Raw genomic sequence first — 20,847 nt, forward strand, 5'->3', positions numbered from 1 at the left:
GAAATAATTTTAATAAAAATCCTTTTTAATATTCTAGTGGCCGGCCACCTAAGCTTGGGACCCAAGCTTTGGCCGGCCACCAACTTGACTCATCCACTTGGTCTTGGCCGGCCCTAGCTTGGGTTCCAAGCTAGCTTGGCCGGCCCCATTGGATGGGTAAGAAGGTGGGTATGCGGTGGGTATAAATCTCTGTATATAAGAGGCTACGATAGGGACCGAGAGGAGGAATTGGTTTTGGTCTCCCGATAAAATTAAGCATCCCGTGTTCGCCACACAACTTAATTTTATCAATAATAATTCATTCCACTAGAGAACTATTATTGAACTACCGCACCAATCCCAAATTACATTTTGGGCTCCTTCTTATTATGAGTGTGTTAGTCTCCCTGTGTTTAAGATAACAAATGTCCACTAATTAAGTAAGTTACTGACAACTCACTTAATTAATATCTAGCTCCAAGAGTAGTACCACTCAACTTCATCGTCATGTCGGACTAAGTCCACCTGCAGGGTTTAACATGACAATCCTTATGAGCTCCTCTTGGGGACATTCTCAACCTAGATTACTAGGACACAGTTTCCTTCTATAATCAACAACACACACTATAAGTGATATCATTTCCCAATTTATCGGGCTTATTGATTCATCGAACTAAAACTCACCCATTGATAAATTAAAGAAATAAATATCAAATATATGTGCTTGTTATTATATTAGGATTAAGAGCACACACTTCCATAATAACTGAGGTATTTGTTCCTTTATAAAGTCAGTATAAAAAGAACGACCTCAAATGGTCCTACTCAATACACTCTAAGTGTACTAGTGTAATTATATAGTTAAGATATACTAATACCTAATTACACTACGACCTTCCAATGGTTTGTTCCTTTCCATCTTGGTCGTGAGCTACTGTTTATAATTTATAAGGCACCAATAACATGATCTTCTGTGTGTGACACCACACACCATGTTATCTACAATATAAATTAATTGAGCAACTACATTTATCATAAATGTAGACTTTTGACCAATGTGATTCTTATTTCTAGATAAATATTTATACCAAAAGCTAGGCTTCTAGTATACACTCTAACAGAAGGAACCTTCTGAAATGAACCAAACATATCTTTGGCATCTAAGGTTTGATCATATTAACTTAAGTAGGATTCAAAGGCTTATAGCTGATGGACTCTTGGGTTCATTAGAGTTGGAAAACTTTCCAACCTGTGAATCTTGCTTGGAAGGTAAAATGACTAAGAGACCTTTTAAGGCCAAGGGGTATAGAGCCAAAGACGTGTTAGAACTGGTTCATTCTGATTTGTGTGGTCCTATGTCAATCCAGACAAGAGTTGGTTATGAATACTTTGTCTCTTTTATAGACAATTATTCAAGATACGGATACATTTACTTGATGCGCCGCAAGTCTAAATACTTTGATAAGTTCAAAGAATATAGGGATGATGTGGAGAAACGTCTTGGTAAAAGTATTAAGACACTACGGTCTGACCGTGGTGGCGAATACCTCTTTAGAGAGTTTAGGGATTAATTATCAGAAGCCGGGATTCAATCCCAATTGTTTGCACCTGGTACATCCCAACAGAATGGTGTCCTAGTAATCTAGGTTGAGAATGTCCCCAAGAGGAACTCATAAGGATTGTCATGTTAAACCCTACAGGTGGACTTAGTCCGACATGACAATAAGGTTGAGTGGTACTACTCTTGGATCTAGATAATAATTAAGTGAGTTGTCAGTAACTTAATTAGTGGGCATTCGTTATCTTAAACACAGGGAGACTAACACACTCATGATAATAAGAAGCTCATAATGTAATTTGGGATTGGTGCGGTAGTACAATAATAACTCTATAGTGGAATGAGTTATTATTGATGAAACTTGAGTTATGTGTTCGGGACGAACACGGGATACTCAAGCTCATCGGAAGGCCAAAACTAATTTCTCCTCTAGGTCCCTGTTATAGCCTCATTAAAGCCTCAAGACCATCCAATGAAAGCCCATCTTGGTGTCCAAGAAGGGCCGGCCCAAGGCTTGGTGACCAAGCCAAGGGCTGGCCATAAATTCCTTCAAGGTGGTCGGTCTTTGCTTTGTGCAAGTGGTCGGCCACATAATTCAAAGTTAAGGGGTGTTTTTGAATTTTTAAAATCTTCTTTTTGTAGATATCTACAAGTTTTAAAAGAGAGATTTTAAGATATAAAACTTTCCTTATTTGAATTAGGCCACATGGTTTAAAAGAAAATTTAAAAGTTTTAAAACTTTCCTTTTTTAACCATCCTCTTGGTTTTTAGAAAAAAGGAAGAGAAGTTTTAAAATTGAAAGTTTCTATTTTTATAACCATGTTTTAAAAAAAGGAAATTTTAGAAGAGAAGTTTTAAATTTAAAACATGGTTTTAATTTTTAAAACTTTCCTTTTTCAACATCTATAATAGGAAAGAGAGCTTGTAAAATTTTATAAGAAGATTTCTTCTTTTATAAAATTTTATAAAAAATATTTTTCTCCTTGATGATGTGGTCGGCCACCCTTGCTTGGTGCCCAAGCAAGGGACCAGCCATTAAGATCCATGATTGATGATTGAATCAATCAAGAGGAAAGAAAAGGAAAAATAAAAAGGAAAAAGGAAAAACAAGAGGAAGATTTTACTTTGTTGTAAAAGTCTTCCCTTATTTGACTTGGGCAAGTAATATAAAAGAAGGGGAGGGGAGGTCTCATGAGATAACAATTCTTATTCTCTTGTTGGTGCTCCTCTTGTGGCCGACCCTCTCCCCTCTTCCTTTCCCCTTGCTCTCTTTTCCTTGGTTGTGGTGGTGGCCGGATTTTAGAGAAGGAGGAAGAAGGCTTTGGGTGATGTTCATCTTGGAGGATCGTCGCCCACACGACGCCCAAGGCGAGGCGAGGAATACGGAAGAAGATCTCGAGGTCATTAGCATACAAAAAGAAGGTATAACTAGTAATTTTCTTCCGCATCATGCTAGTTATTTTTCTTTGTATGAATTCCAAACACAAGAGGCATTAGATTCTAGTTTTTCAGATTTGTTTCGAAGTTGTGTTTTTTTTTTGTTTTTCGAATTTGTGATTCGATTATTCCTTTTGGTTAAACCTAGAGTTATATAAGGAAATTAAATATTAGCTTTCCTTAAAAGGCTTTGTCTAGGCGGTGGTGGATGATCACATACCCAAAAAGGACTAGTGCCTCGCCATGCAGCCCTGGAAGTCAATTTTGGAAATTAATATTTAATTGAATTTATAACATAGGTTGATTTGGATCAATAGTGTTAAGTTCTGCTTGCGATCTAAATCTAAGCCATTAAGAATAGATAAGTTAAATTGGGAATCAATAATGCTAAGTTTCGTTTGTGATTCCTAATTTAACTTCTAAAGAGCACAATAGGTTGTTTAGGAAAGGTTCGACACTTGTACAAAATTTTTGTACAGTGGAGCCGGTACGATCTTCCTAGGACCAACCAACAATTGGTATCAGAGCTAGGGTTTGCCTCTGTGTGTTTTGGTTTTTAAATAGATTATGCACATGTCATACATAATTTATGTAGGATAATAGTAGGATGTGCTAACTTTGTGGTTGCAGGCTCCAACTATTATGACATATAGATATTGTGTGTGATTGGACCCTTGGACATGTCAAGGGCATTATTTTGTGTGTGCATGATTATATGTAACTACTACAGCAGGAGCTGTATTAGCCCTAGCTTTTTAGAATTTTATTTTTCGATCTAGATTATATGTACATTCCTTTGTGGAATATAGGATCGATATATGTAAAATTCTATATTTGTCGCGGATTGTATCCTTGCGAGGCGTGGTGCTATTGGAGGACCAGAGGCGCAACGGAAAAAGGAAACTCGATGGGCCCGACAACATGAACCTGAGGGCTGGTAGCACGCGAAGGACAGTGCTGGAAGAAGCCATAATAGTTGGAAAATTAATTTTCATATTTATTGCTTTTATTTACTGTGATGTGTGTGTGCACGTGATGTATGCTTGCATAGGTTAAAATTCCTCATCTTAAATTACTAAGTGGGAGAGGGATTTTAAATAAATTCCACGGTCTCCATTACTGGTTTGTAAGTGATGCAAATAAACTTGCGTGTTGGCTCTGAGTGCCTTCCTCTATATCGGATGAGTTTGTTTGCGGATCACTAGATCAAACTTTCATTTTGGATGACTATAGGAAATTAATCAAGAGCGTGTGATCTTCCCCATCGGAAGGAGCACAATCTTATCAATGGACTAAGTGTCAAGTAATGGTATACACTTAGGCACGTCTAATAATATCCTCCCCATCGGAGTCACTGCTATTATTTGTGTGACCGAAGGAAAATCAACTATTAATTTTATTTGTCAAAAGTTAGGATGACAAGGATAAAATTAATGGGTACAACCTCCTCTTACAAATGTTTGATTTTGTATACGTCCACACTATCGTGGCATGCAAAATTCACGGTGATTTGAGGTGTTGGTTAATTTAAAACAGTATTATTTGAGGAATCAATATTATTCTAAATTTAGAGTCCTGACCAAAGTTTATTTTGTGATTCTTAGGATGACTTTCAACCCATTGTACATTATTCTGAAAGAGAACAGACTTACTGGTCCAAATTATATAGATTGTAAAAGAAACTTGGATATTGTCTTAACTGCTGAAAGCTATAAGTTTGTACTGTCAGAGGTATGCCCAGAAACACCTAACAGTGATTCTACCCCAGAGGAGATTGAGTATCATAAGAAATGGGTAAAGGCAGATGAGATGACGTGGTGTTACATTTTGGCTTCAATGTCAAATGTATTGCAACATCAGCATCAGGACTTACCAACGGCTTATGATATAATGAACAATCTCAAAGAACTCTTTGGGCACCAGAGTCGGACTGCTAGGCAAGAGGCAATGAGAAAGTTAATGACAGCCACCATGTTAGAAGGAACACCCATTAGGGATCATATTCTCAAAATGATGGCTTATTTGAACGAAATACAAGTCCTTAGAGGTGAAATCAATGGGGACACCCAGGTCGATATTATTCTCCAAACGCTACCCAGAAGTTTTGAGCAGTTCCGCCTGAACTATAACATGAACAAAAGGGAGTATACGTTGGTGGAACTTCTAACAGAACTACAGGCAGCAGAAGGTATATTTCGTAACAGTTCTCAGATTCACTATGCTGAAAATGGTTCTACTTCTAAGTCGAAAGGCAAGAAGAAGAAGAAACAAGTTGTTTCAGCAAAGAAGGTGAATAAACCTCTAGGGACGGGACCAAAAGCTGGAATGAAGAAGCCGAAGGGCAAGTGCTTCATCTACAAGCAGGCTGGACATTGAAAGGCAGACTGTCCTCGTAGGAAAGAGAACAATAAAGGTATATCTCATGCTCTAATAGTTGAAACATGTTTAGCGGTGTTATCTACCAGCACCTGGTGTGTAGAGACGGGAGTCACTGATCATGTCTGCAACTCTTTGTAGGGGTTCCAAGAAACCCGACGACTATTTGAAGGAGAGATAACTGTCTACATGGGCAATGATACTAAGGTGGCAGCTGTTGTAGTGGGAGACGTCTACTTATCTTTTGATAGGAATAGAAGCTTGGTTTTAAGAAATTGTCTTTATGTACCCATTTTTAGAAAGAATTTAATTTCAGTTTCTAAACTATATTTGGATGGATATTCTGTTTCTTTTAATGACAATGTGGTTATAAAGAGAAATAGGGTTATTATCTGTTCTGGTGCATTGGTTGGCAATTTATATACTTTAAATCCAATTTCTTCCACAAAGAAACAAATGGAAACTAATAACACATCTTCTAATTCCAATAAGAGAAAGGAACCTTCGGAGATGAACCAAACATATCTTTGGCATCTAAGGCTTGGTCATATTAACTTAAGTAGGATTCAAAGGCTTATAGCCGATGGGCTCTTGGGTTCATTAGAGTTGAAAATTTTTTCAACCTGTGAATCTTGCTTGGAAGGTAAATTGACCAAGAGACCTTTTAAGGTCAAGGGGTATAGAGCCAAAGATGTATTAGAACTGGTTCATTCTGATTTGTGTGGTCCTATGTTTATCCAGGCAAGAGGTGATTTTGAATACTTTGTCTCCTTTATAGATGATTATGCAAGATACGGATACATTTACTTGATGTGTCGCAAATATGAGTGTTTTGATAAGTTCAAAGAGTACAAGGCTGATGTAGAGAAGCGTCTTGGAAAAAGTATCAAAACACTACGATCTGATCGTGTTGGTGAATACCTCTTAGGAGAGTTTAGGAATTACTTATCAGAGGCTAGGATTCAATCCCAGCTATCCGTACCTGGTACATCCCAACAGGATAGTGTGGCAGAACAAAGGAATAGGACTCTTATGGAGATGGTTAGATCGATGATGAGTTATTCAGAAATACCAAATTTGTTTTGGGGATACGCTCTAGAAACAACAGCGCACATTCTGAACTTGGTACCTTCAATCAGTATCTTCTACTCCCACAGAATTGTGGAATGTGTGAAAGCCTAGTATAAGGCATATTCGGATTTGGGGTAGTCCAGCACATGTACTGAAAGCAGATGCTGATAAGTTAGAATCTCGTACTGAAGTTCGTGTGTTTGTGGGTTATCCTAGAGGAATGAAAGGTGGTTTATTTTATAATCCTAAAGACCAGAAGGTCATTGTTAGCACCAATGCCCAGTTTTTAGAAGAAGACTATATAATGGACCATAAGCCCAGAAGTAAAATTGTTTTAGAAGAAATGAGAGAGGACACGTCTACTTCAGTACCAACAGTACAAGATGAAGTACCACAAGAGACTGCAACATGTGTCACACATGGGACACAACCACAGACAGTGCCTCGTCGTAGTGGGAGAGTTGTGAGGTAACCAGAGAGATTCATGTTTTTGGGAGAGTCTTCAGACTTGATCCTGGATAAACATGAACCTGATCCCCGGACATATGACGAAGCACTCCAAGATATAGATGCAGTATCTTGGCAAAAGACAATGAATTCTGAAATAGAGTCTATGTATTCTAATAAGGTTTGGGAGCTTGTAGAACCACTAGATGGTATAAAAGCCATTGGATGCAAGTGGATCTATAAAAGAAAAAGAGGGACAGACAGAAAGATAGAAACCTTCAAAGCAAGGCTTGTTACGAAAGGGTATACTCAGAAAGAGGGAATCGGTTATGAGGAGACTTTTTCACCGGTAGCTATGCTAAAGTCTATCCGGATACTCTTATCCATTGCTGCTCATATGAGTTATGAGATTTGGCAAATGGATGCCAAGACAGCTTTCCTTAACGGAAGTCTTGAAGAAAACATCCATATGAAGCAACCAGAAGGGTTCATTGAAAAAGGTAAAGAGCATCTAATGTGTAAGCTGAATCGGTCCATCTTTCGACTGAAGCAAGCTTCAAGATCTTGGAACATCCGATTTAACGAAGTAATCCAGTCATATGGATTTATTCAGTGTCCGAATGAGTCTTGTGTATATAAGAAGTGTAATGGAAATGTGGTGGTATTCCTTGTACTATACGTAGATGATATTTTATTAATTAGCAACAATGTCAAAGTGTTATCAGACGTAAGGGTATGGTTGTCCAAACAGTTCGATATGAAAGACTTAGGAGAATGTGCACACATTCATGGGATCAAAGTCATAAGGTATCGCAAGAAAAGGATGTTGTGCCTATCTCAAGCTTTATATATAGATACAATCCTTGCTCATTTTAGCATGTAGAACTCCAAGAAAGGTTTCTTACCTTTTAGGCATGGAGTAACTTTATCTAAAGAGATGTCATTGAAGACATCAAAAGAGATAGAGGACATGAAGGCAGTTCCTTATGCTTCGGCTGTAGGAAGCCTAATGTATGCAATACTGTGTATGAGATCTGATATCTATTTTGCCGTGAGCATTGTTAGCAAATATCATAGTAACCCTGGATAAGGACATTGGACTGCTGTAAAGCATATATTAAAGTACCTGAGAAGGATTAGAGATTATATGCTAGTTTACCAAGCAGACGATTTGCTCCCTGTGGGTTACACGGATTCAGATTTCCAATCAGATAGGGACAATAGTAAGTTTACATCAGGCTATGTGTTTACTTTAGGAGGTTGAGCCATTGCAAGGTGGAGTGTTAAGCAGAAATGTGTTTCAGACTCAACCATGGAAGCTGAGTATGTGGCAGCCTCTGAGGCAACCAAAGAAGCTGTTTGGCTCAGAAACTTCCTAATGGACTTAGATGTGATTCCTGGTTTGCCCAAAATCATCACAATTTATTGTGATAATAGTGGTGTAGTTGCAAACTCGAAGGAACCACGAGCCCATAAGGCGAGTAAACATATAGAGCGTAAGTATCACCTGATACGAGACATCGTCAAGCGAGAAGAAGTTGTCGTCGCCAAGATTGCATCAGCAGATAACCTGGCAGATCCTTTCACTAAGGCCCTTCTGGCGAAAGCTTTTGATCGGCCTGTGGAGGGGATGGTAATCAGATGTATGGCAGCAGATATGACAACTTAGTCTTTTAGTATAAGTGGGAGATTGTTAATGTGTATACTAAAAGCCTAGCTTTTGTAAACATTTATTTTTGAAATAAAAGAATCACGTTGGTCAAATGACTACATTTTATGTTAAGTGTAGATTGTTCAATTAATTTATATTGTAGTTAACATGGTGTGTGGTGTCACACATAGAAGATCATGTTATCAATTATTTATAAATTATAAACAGTTACTCACGACTAAGATGGAAAGGAACAAACCATTGGAGTAGTAGTAGTGTAATTAGGTATTAGTTTATCTTGACTAATAAATTACACTAGTACACTCTAAGTGTATTGAGTAGTACCATTTTAGGTAAGTTCTTTTTATACTGACTTAATAAAAGAACTAGACCTTAGTTATTATGGAAGTGTGTGCTCCTAATTCTAATATAATAACAAGCACATATATTTAGTATTTATTTCTTTAACTTATCAATGGGTGAGATTTATCTTGATAAATCAATAGGCCCGATAAGTTGGGAAATGATATTACTTATAGTGTGAGTTGTTGATTATAGAAGGAAATTGTGTCCTAGTAATCTAGGTTGAGAATGTCCTCAAAAGGAGCTCATAAGGATTGTCATGTTAAACCCTGTAGATGGACTTAGTCCGACATGACAATAAGGTTGAGTGATACTACTCTTGGATCTAGATATTAATTAAGTGAGTTGTCAGTAACTTAATTAGTGGAGATTCGTTATCTTAAACACAGGGAGACTAACACACTCATGATAAGAAGGAGCCCATAATGTAATTTGGGGTTGGTGCGGTAGTGCAATAATAACTCTCTAGTGGAATGAGTTATTATTGATGAAACTTGAGTTGTGTGTTCGGGATGAACACAGGATACTTAAGTTCATCGGAAGGCCAAAACTAATTTCTCCTCTAGGTCCATGTCATAGCCTCATTAAATCCTCAAGACCATTCAATGAAAGCCCATCTTGGTGTCCAAGAAGGTCTGGCCCAAGGCTTGGTGACCAAGCCAAGGGTCGGTCATAAATTCCTTCAAGGTGGTCGGTCTTTGCTTTGTGCAAGGGGCCAACCACATAATTCAAAGTTAAGGGGTGTTTTTGAATTTTTAAAATCTTCATTTTGTATATATCTACAAGTTTTAAAAGAGAGATTTTAAGATATAAAACTTTCCTTATTTGAATTAGGCCACATGGTTTAAAAGAAAATTTAAAAGTTTTAAAACTTTCCTTTTTTAACCATCCTCATGGTTTTTAGAAAAAAGGAAGAGAATTTTTAAAATTGAAATTTTCTATTTTTATAACCATATTTAAAAAAAAGAAAATTTTAGAAGAGAAGTTTTAAATTTTAAAACATGGTTTTAATTTTTAAAACTTTCCTTTTTTAACATCCACAATAGGAAAGAGAGCTTGTAAAATTTTATAAGAGGATTTCTTCTTTTATAAAATTTTATAAAAATTATTTTTCTCCTTGATGATGTGGCCGGCCACCCTTGCTTGGTGCCCAAGCAAGGGGCCGGCCATTAAGATCCATGATTGATGATTGAATCAATCAAGAGGAAAGAAAAGGAAAAATAAAAAGGAAAAAGGAAAAACAAGAGGAAGATTTTAATTTTTTGTAAAAGTCTTTCCTTATTTGCCTTGGGCAAGTAATTTAAAAGAAGGGGAGGGGAGACCTCATGAGATAACAATTCTTATTCTCTTGTTGGTGCTCCTCTTGTGGCCGGCCCTCTCCCCTTTTCCTTTCCCCTTGCTCTTTTTTCCTTGGTTGTGGTGGTGGCCGGATTTTAGAGGAGGAAGAAGGCTTTGGGTGGTGTTCATCTTGGAGGATCGTCGCACACACGACGTCCAAGGCGAGACGAGGAATACGGCAAAAGATCTCGAGGTCATTAGCATACAAAAAGAAGGTATAACCAGTAATTTTCTTCCGCATCATGCTAGTTATTTTTCTTTGTATAAATTCCAAACATAAGAGACATTATATTCTAGTTTTTCGGATTTGTTTCGAAGTTGTGTTTTTTTTTATTTTTCAAATTTGTGATTCGATTGTTCCTTTTGGTTAAACCTAGAGTTATATAAGGAAATTAAATATTAGCTTTCCTTAAAAGGTTTTGTTTAGGCGGTGGTGGATGATCCCTTACCTAAGAAGGACTAGTGCCTCGCCATGTAGTTCTGGAAGCCAATTTTGGAAATTAATATTTAATTAAATTTATAACATAGGTTGATTTGAATCAATAGTGTTAAGTTCTGCTTGCGATCTAAATCTAAACCATTAAGAACAGATAAGTTAAATTTGGAATCAATAATGTTAAGTTCCGTTTGTGATTCCTAATTTAACTTCTAAAGAACACAATAGGTTGTTTAGGAAAGGTTCGACACTTGTACAAAATTTTTGTACAGTGGAGCCGGTACGATCTTCCTAGGACCAACCAACAGAGTAAACATATAGAGCGCAAGTACCACCTGATACGAGACATCGTCAAACGAGAAGAAGTTGTCATCGCCAAGATTGCATCAGCAGATAACCTGGCAGATCCTTTCACTAAGGCCCTTCAGACGAAAGCTTTTGATCGGCATGTGGAGGGGATGAGAATCAGATGTATGACAGTAGATATGGCAGCTTAGTCTTTTAGTATAAGTGGGAGATTGTTAATGTATATACTAAAAACCTGTTGGCGCAACATCCCTCAGGTCAAGGTTGACCTGGTTGACCAAGCTGAGTCTTGGTTTGAGTTTAGATGTTTGACAATAAGATGTTAATTGAAGAAGAGTCAAGTAGGTCAAGGTGAGTGAAGCCTTGACTGGGAAGTCCTAACTGGGAGTTTAGGCAGAAGGAAAATCCTGGTGAGTGAAGCCAGGTGAAAGACCTAGTGAGTGAAGCTAGGCAGATGGAAAACCCTAATGAGTGAAGCTAGGTGAAAGTCCTGGTAAGTGAAGCCAGGTGAAAGACCTAGTGAGTGAAGCTAGGCAGATGGAAAACCCTAGTGAGTGAAGCTAGGTGAAAGTCCTGGTAAGTGAAGCCAGGTGAAAGACCTAGTGAGTGAAGCTAGGCAGATGGAAAACCCTAGTGAGTGAAGCTAGGTGAAAGTCCTGGTGAGTGAAGCCAGGCAAGGGAAAATCCAGATGGATCAAGGATGATCGGACATCTGGTGTTGGGAAGTCCAAGTAGGTCAAAGGATTGACTGGATACTTGGCACGAGGAAATCTGAGAAGGTCAGGATTGACCGGACATCTGAATAGGAAAGTCCAAGTAGGTCAAGGGAGTGACCAGATACTTGGCATGACGAGAAAAGTCCAAGTGGGTCAAAGGAATTGACCGGACACTTGGTGGGAAGTCCTGGCAGGTCAAGGGAGTGACCAGATGCTAGGCATGATGTACCAACAGGTCAAGGATGACCGGATGTTGGTTTGGGAGTCTTGGAACTTGGTTTTGGGCAAAAACCAAGTGCTGGATCGATCAGGGGATCGATCCAGGAGCTGGATCGATCAGTGGATCGATCCAGGCTTTTCCCAGCGAACAGAAAGCCTCTGGATCGATCCGTGGATCGATCCAGATATCCCAATCGATCAGTGGATCGATTGGGACGCGGCTGCTTCGCGCGATAAGCGCTGGATCGATCCGTGGATCGATCTAGACGTTTTTCCTAGAGCACAGAGGCGCTCTGGATCGATCCGTGGATCGATCCAAAGCCTCCCCGATCGATTGGGAACATTTGAATCGATCGGGTTCCGACCGTTGGCGTCGATTTAAGCTGCAGGCGTGCGATGGCTGCGGAAGATTTTTCACCGATTCACGCCAGATCTCTCGCCAACTCCTCCACAGCGCTCTCAAAGATCAGATCGCCAGTTCTTGAAGGATCTTGGAAGCTTTCCAAGTCAAGAGGCGGATCAAAGGCAAGAAGAGAAGCTAGGGTTAGGGTTTTCTGTACTCATTGTAAGCTTTGCGCTTGTATTTTGTTTCCCTTTCCTTTCTTCTTGTACTGAGAGTCTTGTAGGGCTTCTCCACCCTCGGTAGTTACCGAAAAGGAGTGTTTTCATAGTGGAGGGTGCGTGCGTGGTGTGGATCCTTGGACTAGTCACCTCTTGTGAGGTGGATACCAAGTAAACCAACCTTGTTAGCGTTGTGTGATTTGTTTCTTTGTATTTTCCGCTGCACATCTTAGAAGAAACAAGCAACGCCGAGCAAAGAGCACGCGACGAGCTATTCACCCCCCTCCTCTAGCTACTTTTGGTCCTAACAAGTGGTATCAGAGCGAGGCCGCTCTTCACCGGAATCATCGCCGGAAGGGTCAAGCATATCAAGAAAAGCTAGAGGGTGAAGAAGTTAGAGCAAATTCTTCAAGTTCAAGACTTTATCAAGCTCAACTTCAAGATGCAATTCCAAGATGGGCTTGGATTTGACACAAGGGTGGCTCCACCGTACACTTCCACGAGCTTCGATTCTTGGAAATCAAGAATCGAAAACTTTCTTATGATGGAGATAGAGCAATGGTTTGCTCTAATGGAAGGATTTGAAGCTCCAACAAACTCCAAGGGCAAGCTTCTCAAGAAAAGCAAATGGAGCTCGGAGCAAGTCCAAAGGTGCGATGCAAATGACAAAGTGACCAAGCTTTTGGTCAATTTATTGCCAAGCATCATCCTTTGCAAAATTGGAGAATTTGAAGATGCAAAGGAATTATGGAGCAAATTGGCCAAGCTTCATGAAGAGATCCCCTCCACTGTACAAGAGCATGAAGTATCCAGAGAGGGTGACTCTTTGGAGCAAGACCAAGAGGAGGACTCCGAGGTTGAGAGATGCTCAACCTCCGAAGAAGAGGAAATCTAAGAAGCTTCATCCTCAAAGGAATGCAACGAAGGGAACAAGGAGGGAGCATACTCCTTATTTCATATTCAAGATGATGAAGCCTCCACCTCTAGGATTGAGGGGGAGCAATCCTTGGTGACGCCGGATCAAGAAGAAGGAGAAGTTTCTACATCCGGGTCAAGAGACGAAGAGGAGGAAGAAGATTCTACCTCCACAAGTCAAGAAAAATCAAATGGAGGAGAACAAGGTCCGATCAAGAGGAAACTTCTACCTCCGGATCCAAAGGAAAAGATGCCACCCCTACAAGCAAAGGTATAAATATTTCAATTAATAATAAAATTCATATTATATGCTTTGAGTGTAGGGAACATGGGCACTACAAGAGCAAGTGCCCTAAATTGGCCAAGAAGAAGGGCCAAGTGGCACAAAAAGGTAAGGTGAAGCCCAAGGAGACCATCCCCGGAACAAAGAAGAGCAAGGAGCACATTGTGTGTTTCTCTTGCAATCAAAAGGGGCATTATCGGAGTCAATGCCCTAAGGGGAAGAAGATGGTCAAGGCTCAAGGAGGAAGCTCAAGTCAAGGGGGAGCCTCTAAGGTAAAAAGGAAGGTAACTTTTATTGAGCCTACCCCTTTACATTATGGTAAAAAGCATGATAGTTCTAACTTATATCATTTTAATGCTATTTACCATGAAAATAGAAAGCATGATAGCGTTAAAGAAAAACATATAGCTTTTCATGCTAAAACTACTACACCTAAGGCTAGGAATGTAGGTAAAAGTCTAGGCAAGAACTCTAAGGATTGTAGCTACAAGCCTAGAAACAAAAATGCTCATGAACTTAATGGAAAACCAAAAACTAAGGACTTAGTGATGGAAAATCAAGTCTTGAGGTCAAGACTTGATAAAATGGAAAAGACCCTAAAAAGGATGGAAAATATCCTATTAGGGCAAAATGAGCATAACCTAGGTTTAGGGGTACAAAAGCCATCAAATGGCCATAGAGGTTTGGGATACAAACCAAAGGCTAAGAAGGATGTGCCCTCTTACCATAGAGTTTCATATAGTTATGGAACAAACCCTAGGTCTAGTGGTCAAGCCAAAAATACTAGGGAAGTCATCCCTAAGAGTATTTTTGCAATAAATGTGACTAAGGCTTCTAAGAAGTCTAAGAAAGTCACAAACAAGGTCACAAGGGAGGCTATCCCTAGAGTTGACCTACAAAGTGTGACCAAGGCCTCCAAGAAGCCAAACAAGGTCACTAGGAAGGTATCTAGGGAAGTTATCCCTAGTGAATACCTAGAGCATCCAAGGAGCACCAATAGGTGTTGGGTTCCTAGGAGCATCTTCTCTACCCCATAGATGGGTTAGAGAGTGTCAACTCCGATTAGAAGGGTAGTTAACCCAACTTTGAGGAAATTGACACTCAAGGAGCATTTTCAAGATTTTTGTTAACCTTTGAAAATGAAATGGAATCATTATTTACTCCTTGAAAGAGTAAAATGTGCCTAATGGTGGAAAATTGATTTTATCTTAAAAAGGCATAAATTGGGAAAACCTAGAGAAATACCAAGTTGGGATTTTGGTATGTTCTTAGGAAATTTAAGGCAATCCGGGCCTTAATTTAAAAGTGCTACTCTTGTGGAAAAATGAAATATGTCAACATTTGAGGATATGCTTACTTTCAATTGGCATACATTAATCAAGGGAATTAGAAATGCCAATTTAGGCTTTGGCATTTTCTTTAAGCACTTTAGGGCAATCTAGGTTTAAGTTTTAGGATTAGCTAAGATTAACGATACTTAGATAGGTAATCTAGGTATATCTTATTTATGCTAAACCTTGCCATGATTGTTTGCTCATAATATGCCATGACATCATATTTTATCTTATGTGTATTTTGCATTCATGACTTATCATGAAAAATACAAAAATACCATGTCATGCCATACATACATCATGTAGTTATAGGAATCTTTCTTTTGAAAGCTATTTTATTTTGATGTATGCCATAACATTATCATGCATTATGTTTATTTCCTTAAAATTAAGGACATATGGCATTAGTTAAACAAGTGGCATTTGTTTACAACAAGTGGAATAAACAAGTGACATTTGTTTAACAAGTAAATCAACAAGTAACATCCTTTGTGGATGTCTACCTCTCAAAATGCCTAGATAGATATGCATGATCCCTAGAATAGGGCAAAACCAAAATCTTACATCTCACAAAGACCTATAAGATGACTTGTATGTGTTTCAGTGCACATTAGATACAAGTGAGATGTTAGGATGATGAACAAAACTCAAGATGTTGATTTAGTGCATTCTTTTGAGTTTTAGGTTCATCAAAACACATAGTTATGTGTTTTCCCATCATTGGGAAAGCTAATGTACAAGTCATGTGCATTATGCCCAAGGAACATGATGGGATATTGGTTTTGAAAATATTTTTGGAAAACCTTGGTGAAGGCTATTTTTTTGATAGTAATCACCATTGAATAGTTAGACACAAACTTGAAGAAAACACTAAAGTTTTTGCAAGTTTTCAAGTTTGTGTCAATCTTTGAAAATATGATGTATTTTCATAGAAAACTATTTTTCCATGATTAAGTATGCCCTAAATAATGTCTACACGAAATTTCATGATTTTTGGATTTTTGTAGAATTCTCTAGGGGTTTCTGAAGTTGACTGAAATGGAATTTCAGCAACTATCAGAGCTCCGATCGATCCATGGATCGATTGGAGTGCCTGAATCGATCCGTGGATCGATTCAGAAGGCAACTCTCACTGGATCGATCAGCCGATCGATCCATACATCCTGAATCGATCAGTGGATCGATTCAAATAGGTTGAATCGATTGGAACCCAACTCCAATCGATCCAGGATGCTGATTTTGGCTGGGAAGGCCTGATTTCAGCAGTCTAAACCTATTTTAGTCTAGGTAACCATTCCAAACCCCTAAAAATACATTTGTATACATAAAACGGGTGTTTTCATGTGAAAACAAGGATGGATTGGTTAAGGAAGGCTAAGTTGAAGTTTAGGTTGAGGTTTGTTTCAAATTTTGAATATTTGAACCTCAAAACTTCTAAATTTGGGTTTCCTAAAGGTTTAGGGATTCCAAGTCATTGTTGGTGCAATGACAGAAGTTACCACCATGTCTTTAGGGGGAGGGACTCTTTAAAGACATGAAAAATTATCTTTTCATGAACCTTGGAAGGTGGTCAACCTTCTTTTAAGGAAAATGCTCATGTATGAGTTTTTGAACTTGAAATGGGGAGTGGATATCCTCATTAGTTCAAGTGGGAACTCACGTGGTTAGAAAATGCTCAGGGTTGAGTATTTGTCTACAATGAGGGAGAAGTTAAGGATGAATGAAGGGTATGGGACCTTCTTTATTGTGTTGATCACAACGAGTGATGTTGTGAACAACGATGAGCAACTCTTCAGGGGGAGAGTCTTTCAACAATGGATTTGTTGAAGTATACCCGAAATTGAGGCATGGGTTGATGTGTGCCTGAAGATGGGTTGAGTGTGCCCTACAGGGGAGTTTGATGTGTGCCAATAGGGGGAGAATGAAAAGACTAGTGAAAGGGAGTCAGTTAGGCTTTCATTATCTAAGAGGGAGTTTGCCCTCTTAGGGGGAGAATGAAGAGCTTAACTTATGCTTTCATTACCTAGTGGCATGAAGAATGATGCTATGGGATTAGCCTAACTTACATGTGGTATTGTAAGTGTTATTGTGGTATTGTCAAACATCAAAAAGGGGGAGATTGTTGGTGCAACATCCCTCAGGTCAAGGTTGACCTGGTTGACCAAGCTGAGTCTTGGTTTGAGTTTAGATGTTTGACAATAAGATGTTAATTGAAGAAGAGTCAAGTAGGTCAAGGTGAGTGAAGCCTTGACTGGGAAGTCCTAACTGGGAGTTTAGGCAGAAGGAAAATCCTGGTGAGTGAAGCCAGGTGAAAGACCTAGTGAGTGAAGCTAGGCAGATGAAAAACCCTAGTGAGTGAAGCTAGGTGAAAGTCCTGGTAAGTGAAGCCAGGTGAAAGACCTAGTGAGTGAAGCTAGGCAGATGGAAAACCCTAGTGAGTGAAGCTAGGTGAAAGTCCTGGTAAGTGAAGCCAGGTGAAAGACCTAGTGAGTGAAGCTAGGCAGATGGAAAACCCTAGTGAGTGAAGCTAGGTGAAAGTCCTGGTGAGTGAAGCCAGGCAAGGGAAAATCCAGATGGATCAAGGATGATCGGACATCTGGTGTTGGGAAGTCCAAGTAGGTCAAAGGATTGACTGGATACTTGGCACGAGGAAATACAGATAGGTCAAAGGGATTGACCAGACATCTGAATAGGAAAGTCCAAGTAGGTCAAGGGAGTGACCAGATACTTGGCATGACGAGAAAAGTCCAAGTGGGTCAAAGGAATTGACCGGACACTTGGTGGGAAGTCCTGGCAGGTCAAGGGAGTGACCAGATGCTAGGCATGATGTACCAACAGGTCAAGGATGACCGGATGTTGGTTTGGAAGTCTTGGAACTTGGTTTGGGCAAAAACCAAGTGCTGGATCGATCAGGGGATCGATCCAGGAGCTGGATCGATCAGTGGATCGATCCAGGCTTTTCCCAGCGAACAGAAAGCCTCTGGATCGATCCGTGGATCGATCCAGATATCCCAATCGATCAGTGGATCGATTGGGACGCGGCTGCTTCGCGCGATAAGCGCTGGATCGATCCGTGGATCGATCCAGGCATTTTTCCTAGAGCACAGAGGCGCTCTGGATCGATCCGTGGATCGATCCAAAGCCTCCCCGATCGATTGGGAACATTTGAATCGATCGGGTTCCGACCGTTGGCGTCGATTTAAGCTGCAGGCGTGCGATGGCTGCGGCATCTCTTCACCGATTCACTCCAGATCTCTCGCCAACTCCTCCACAGCGCTCTCAAAGATCAGATCGCCAGTTCTTGAAGGATCTTGGAAGCTTTCCAAGTCAAGAGGCGGATCAAAGGCAAGAAGAGAAGCTAGGGTTAGGGTTTTCTGTACTCATTGTAAGCTTTGCGCTTGTATTTTGTTTCCCTTTCCTTTCTTCTTGTACTGAGAGTCTTGTAGGGCTTCTCCGCCCTCGGTAGTTACCGAAAAGGAGTGTTTTCATAGTGGAGGGTGCGTGCGTGGTGTGGATCCTTGGACTAGTCACCTCTTGTGAGGTGGATACCAAGTAAACCAACCTTGTTAGCGTTGTGTGATTTGTTTCTTTGTATTTTCCGCTGCACATCTTAGAAGAAACAAGCAACGCCGAGCAAAGAGCACGCGACGAGCTATTCCCCCCCCCCCCCCCCTCTAGCTACTTTTGGTCCTAACAAAACCTAGCTTTTGTAAACATTTATTTTTGAAATAAAAGAATCACATTGGTCATATGTCTACATTTATTTGTAAAGTGTAGTTGTTCAATTAATTTAAATTGTAGATAACATGTTGTGTGGTGTCACACACAGAAGATCATGTTATCAGTTCTTTATAAATTATAAACAGTTGCTCACGACTAAGATGGAAAGAACAAATCATTGGAATAGTCGAAGAGTAATTAGGTATTAGTTTATCTTGACTAATAAATTATACTAGTACACTCTAAGTGTATTGAGTAAGATCATTTTAGGTAAGTTCTTTTTATACTGACTTAATAAAATAACTAGACCTAAGTTATTATGGAAGTGTGTGCTCTTAATCCTAATGATATGGGTTAGGTCTAGTGGGTCCCCGGTAAAAAGGAAATAGTAGAGTTAAGCAAGCAGGATTGTTTGAGTTAGCACATCTGGACATAGACTAGTATTAGTTGAGTGTATATGATCGCCCGGGTATGAAAAGATGCAGGACTTTACAGAATTTATAGTATATTACTGGGCGATTAGGATCTATATTGAACAATAGCAATAACCAGCCCGGACATAACTTAACATAATATCGGGTTGTCTGTAACATAATAAGAACAAAGTAGGCAAGTATGGACGATAAATATATCTCTATATAGCTTATAAGACAGGGCGAGAACAAATATCTTAAGAATATTCATAAATAGCTTAATGAAGATATCTGTAGTATGTGATTGTATAATAGGTTTGCTAATTTGGCGGGAAGAATGTTTCTAGACTTTTCTGCAAGTACCAGAAGACAAAGAAGGTACATCTGAGGTACAAAAAAGATTCCTTAAAAGTCATTTACCACAAGCACGCAGCTTACGTCATCTCCTAACAAACTCTAATAAACCGGGGTCCACTTCATGACTACGGAGGTTATATGAAGTGGTATAAAAAGGGGAATCCTCTCCGTTGGCTAGGTAAGTTCACATTATTGCTCACATTGAGAAGACTAGTTTTCGACTACTGTTCATCTTCTTCTTCCTTCTTCCACACTAAGAGAGATCACTAATTTGAGTGTCGGAGGGCCTAGCCAGGGATTCCCACCCTGGTCTTAGATCACTGACGATAGTGTTGGCGGTTCTCTTGTGCGCAGGAAGCCTTGGGAGCTTCGGATCTCGATTTTCTTTAGTCAGATTTCTCTCTCTTCATTGGCGCACAAGGAGGGCATTCTGTGACTCTATTCTCCCCGATCCACTTTGGGTTTCTCGAATTGGTATTCAGTCAGGTATTATTCTTCATCAGCAGTTGGTTTTTCTCCCAGCTTTCCATTTTGTCATGCTTCTCAGACAGGATCAAATTTGGCGCCGTCTGTTGGAACTTCACTTGAATCTTAGACTACAAGATGGAATTGGCTGGAAAATCAAATCTACTCACTATTAGCCGCGAAGATATGGATTTTCTCATTAATACTCATGTACAAAAAACTTTGCAACAACAACAACAACAACATCAAGCTCATACTGGGGCTACTCCGGCGGTAGCTTATAATCCGGCGATTTCGACTACTGAGCGTCGGAAGGGAAAGGAGCCAAAAGAAGGAGAACATGTATATTTCCCTCCGGCTATAACTTCTCCGACTAGGCGTCCTCGAGCTTTCCTTCATACTCCTTTGGAACAGGGAGGACAAAGGCCTGTATTCCAAGAATCTTCTGGCGAGGCACCAAACAAAGAAAAGCGTAAAGCTAAAATGATGGTGGCCAGTGATAGCTCACCAGGGAGAGTTATTTCTCCGTTCTCTCAAAGTGTACTAAACGATCCACTTCCTAAGAGATATCAAAATCTTCAGATCGGTGAATACTCGGGAACTACAGATCTAGAGGATCATCTATTAAAATTTGAGAATGTAGCATTATTGCAGCAATTTTCTGATGGAGTAAAGTGTCGGATGTTCCTTACAACACTCGGAGGAGCAGCTCAACGCTGGTTTAAAAGATTGCCTGAGAATTCTATCCGAAGGTTTAAAGATTTCAAGAAGGTTTTCTTGCATCATTTTCCAACAACAAGAGGTATCATAAAACTCCTTGGAGCTTATTTTCAATTAAACAGGGATCTAAAGAGTCCATTAGAGCCTATATTAAGAGATTCAATCAGGTAGCCATCGATGTG

This window comes from Zingiber officinale, chromosome 8A (genome assembly GCF_018446385.1).
Source record: "Zingiber officinale cultivar Zhangliang chromosome 8A, Zo_v1.1, whole genome shotgun sequence".
In the NCBI taxonomy this organism is placed as follows: domain Eukaryota; kingdom Viridiplantae; phylum Streptophyta; class Magnoliopsida; order Zingiberales; family Zingiberaceae; genus Zingiber; species Zingiber officinale.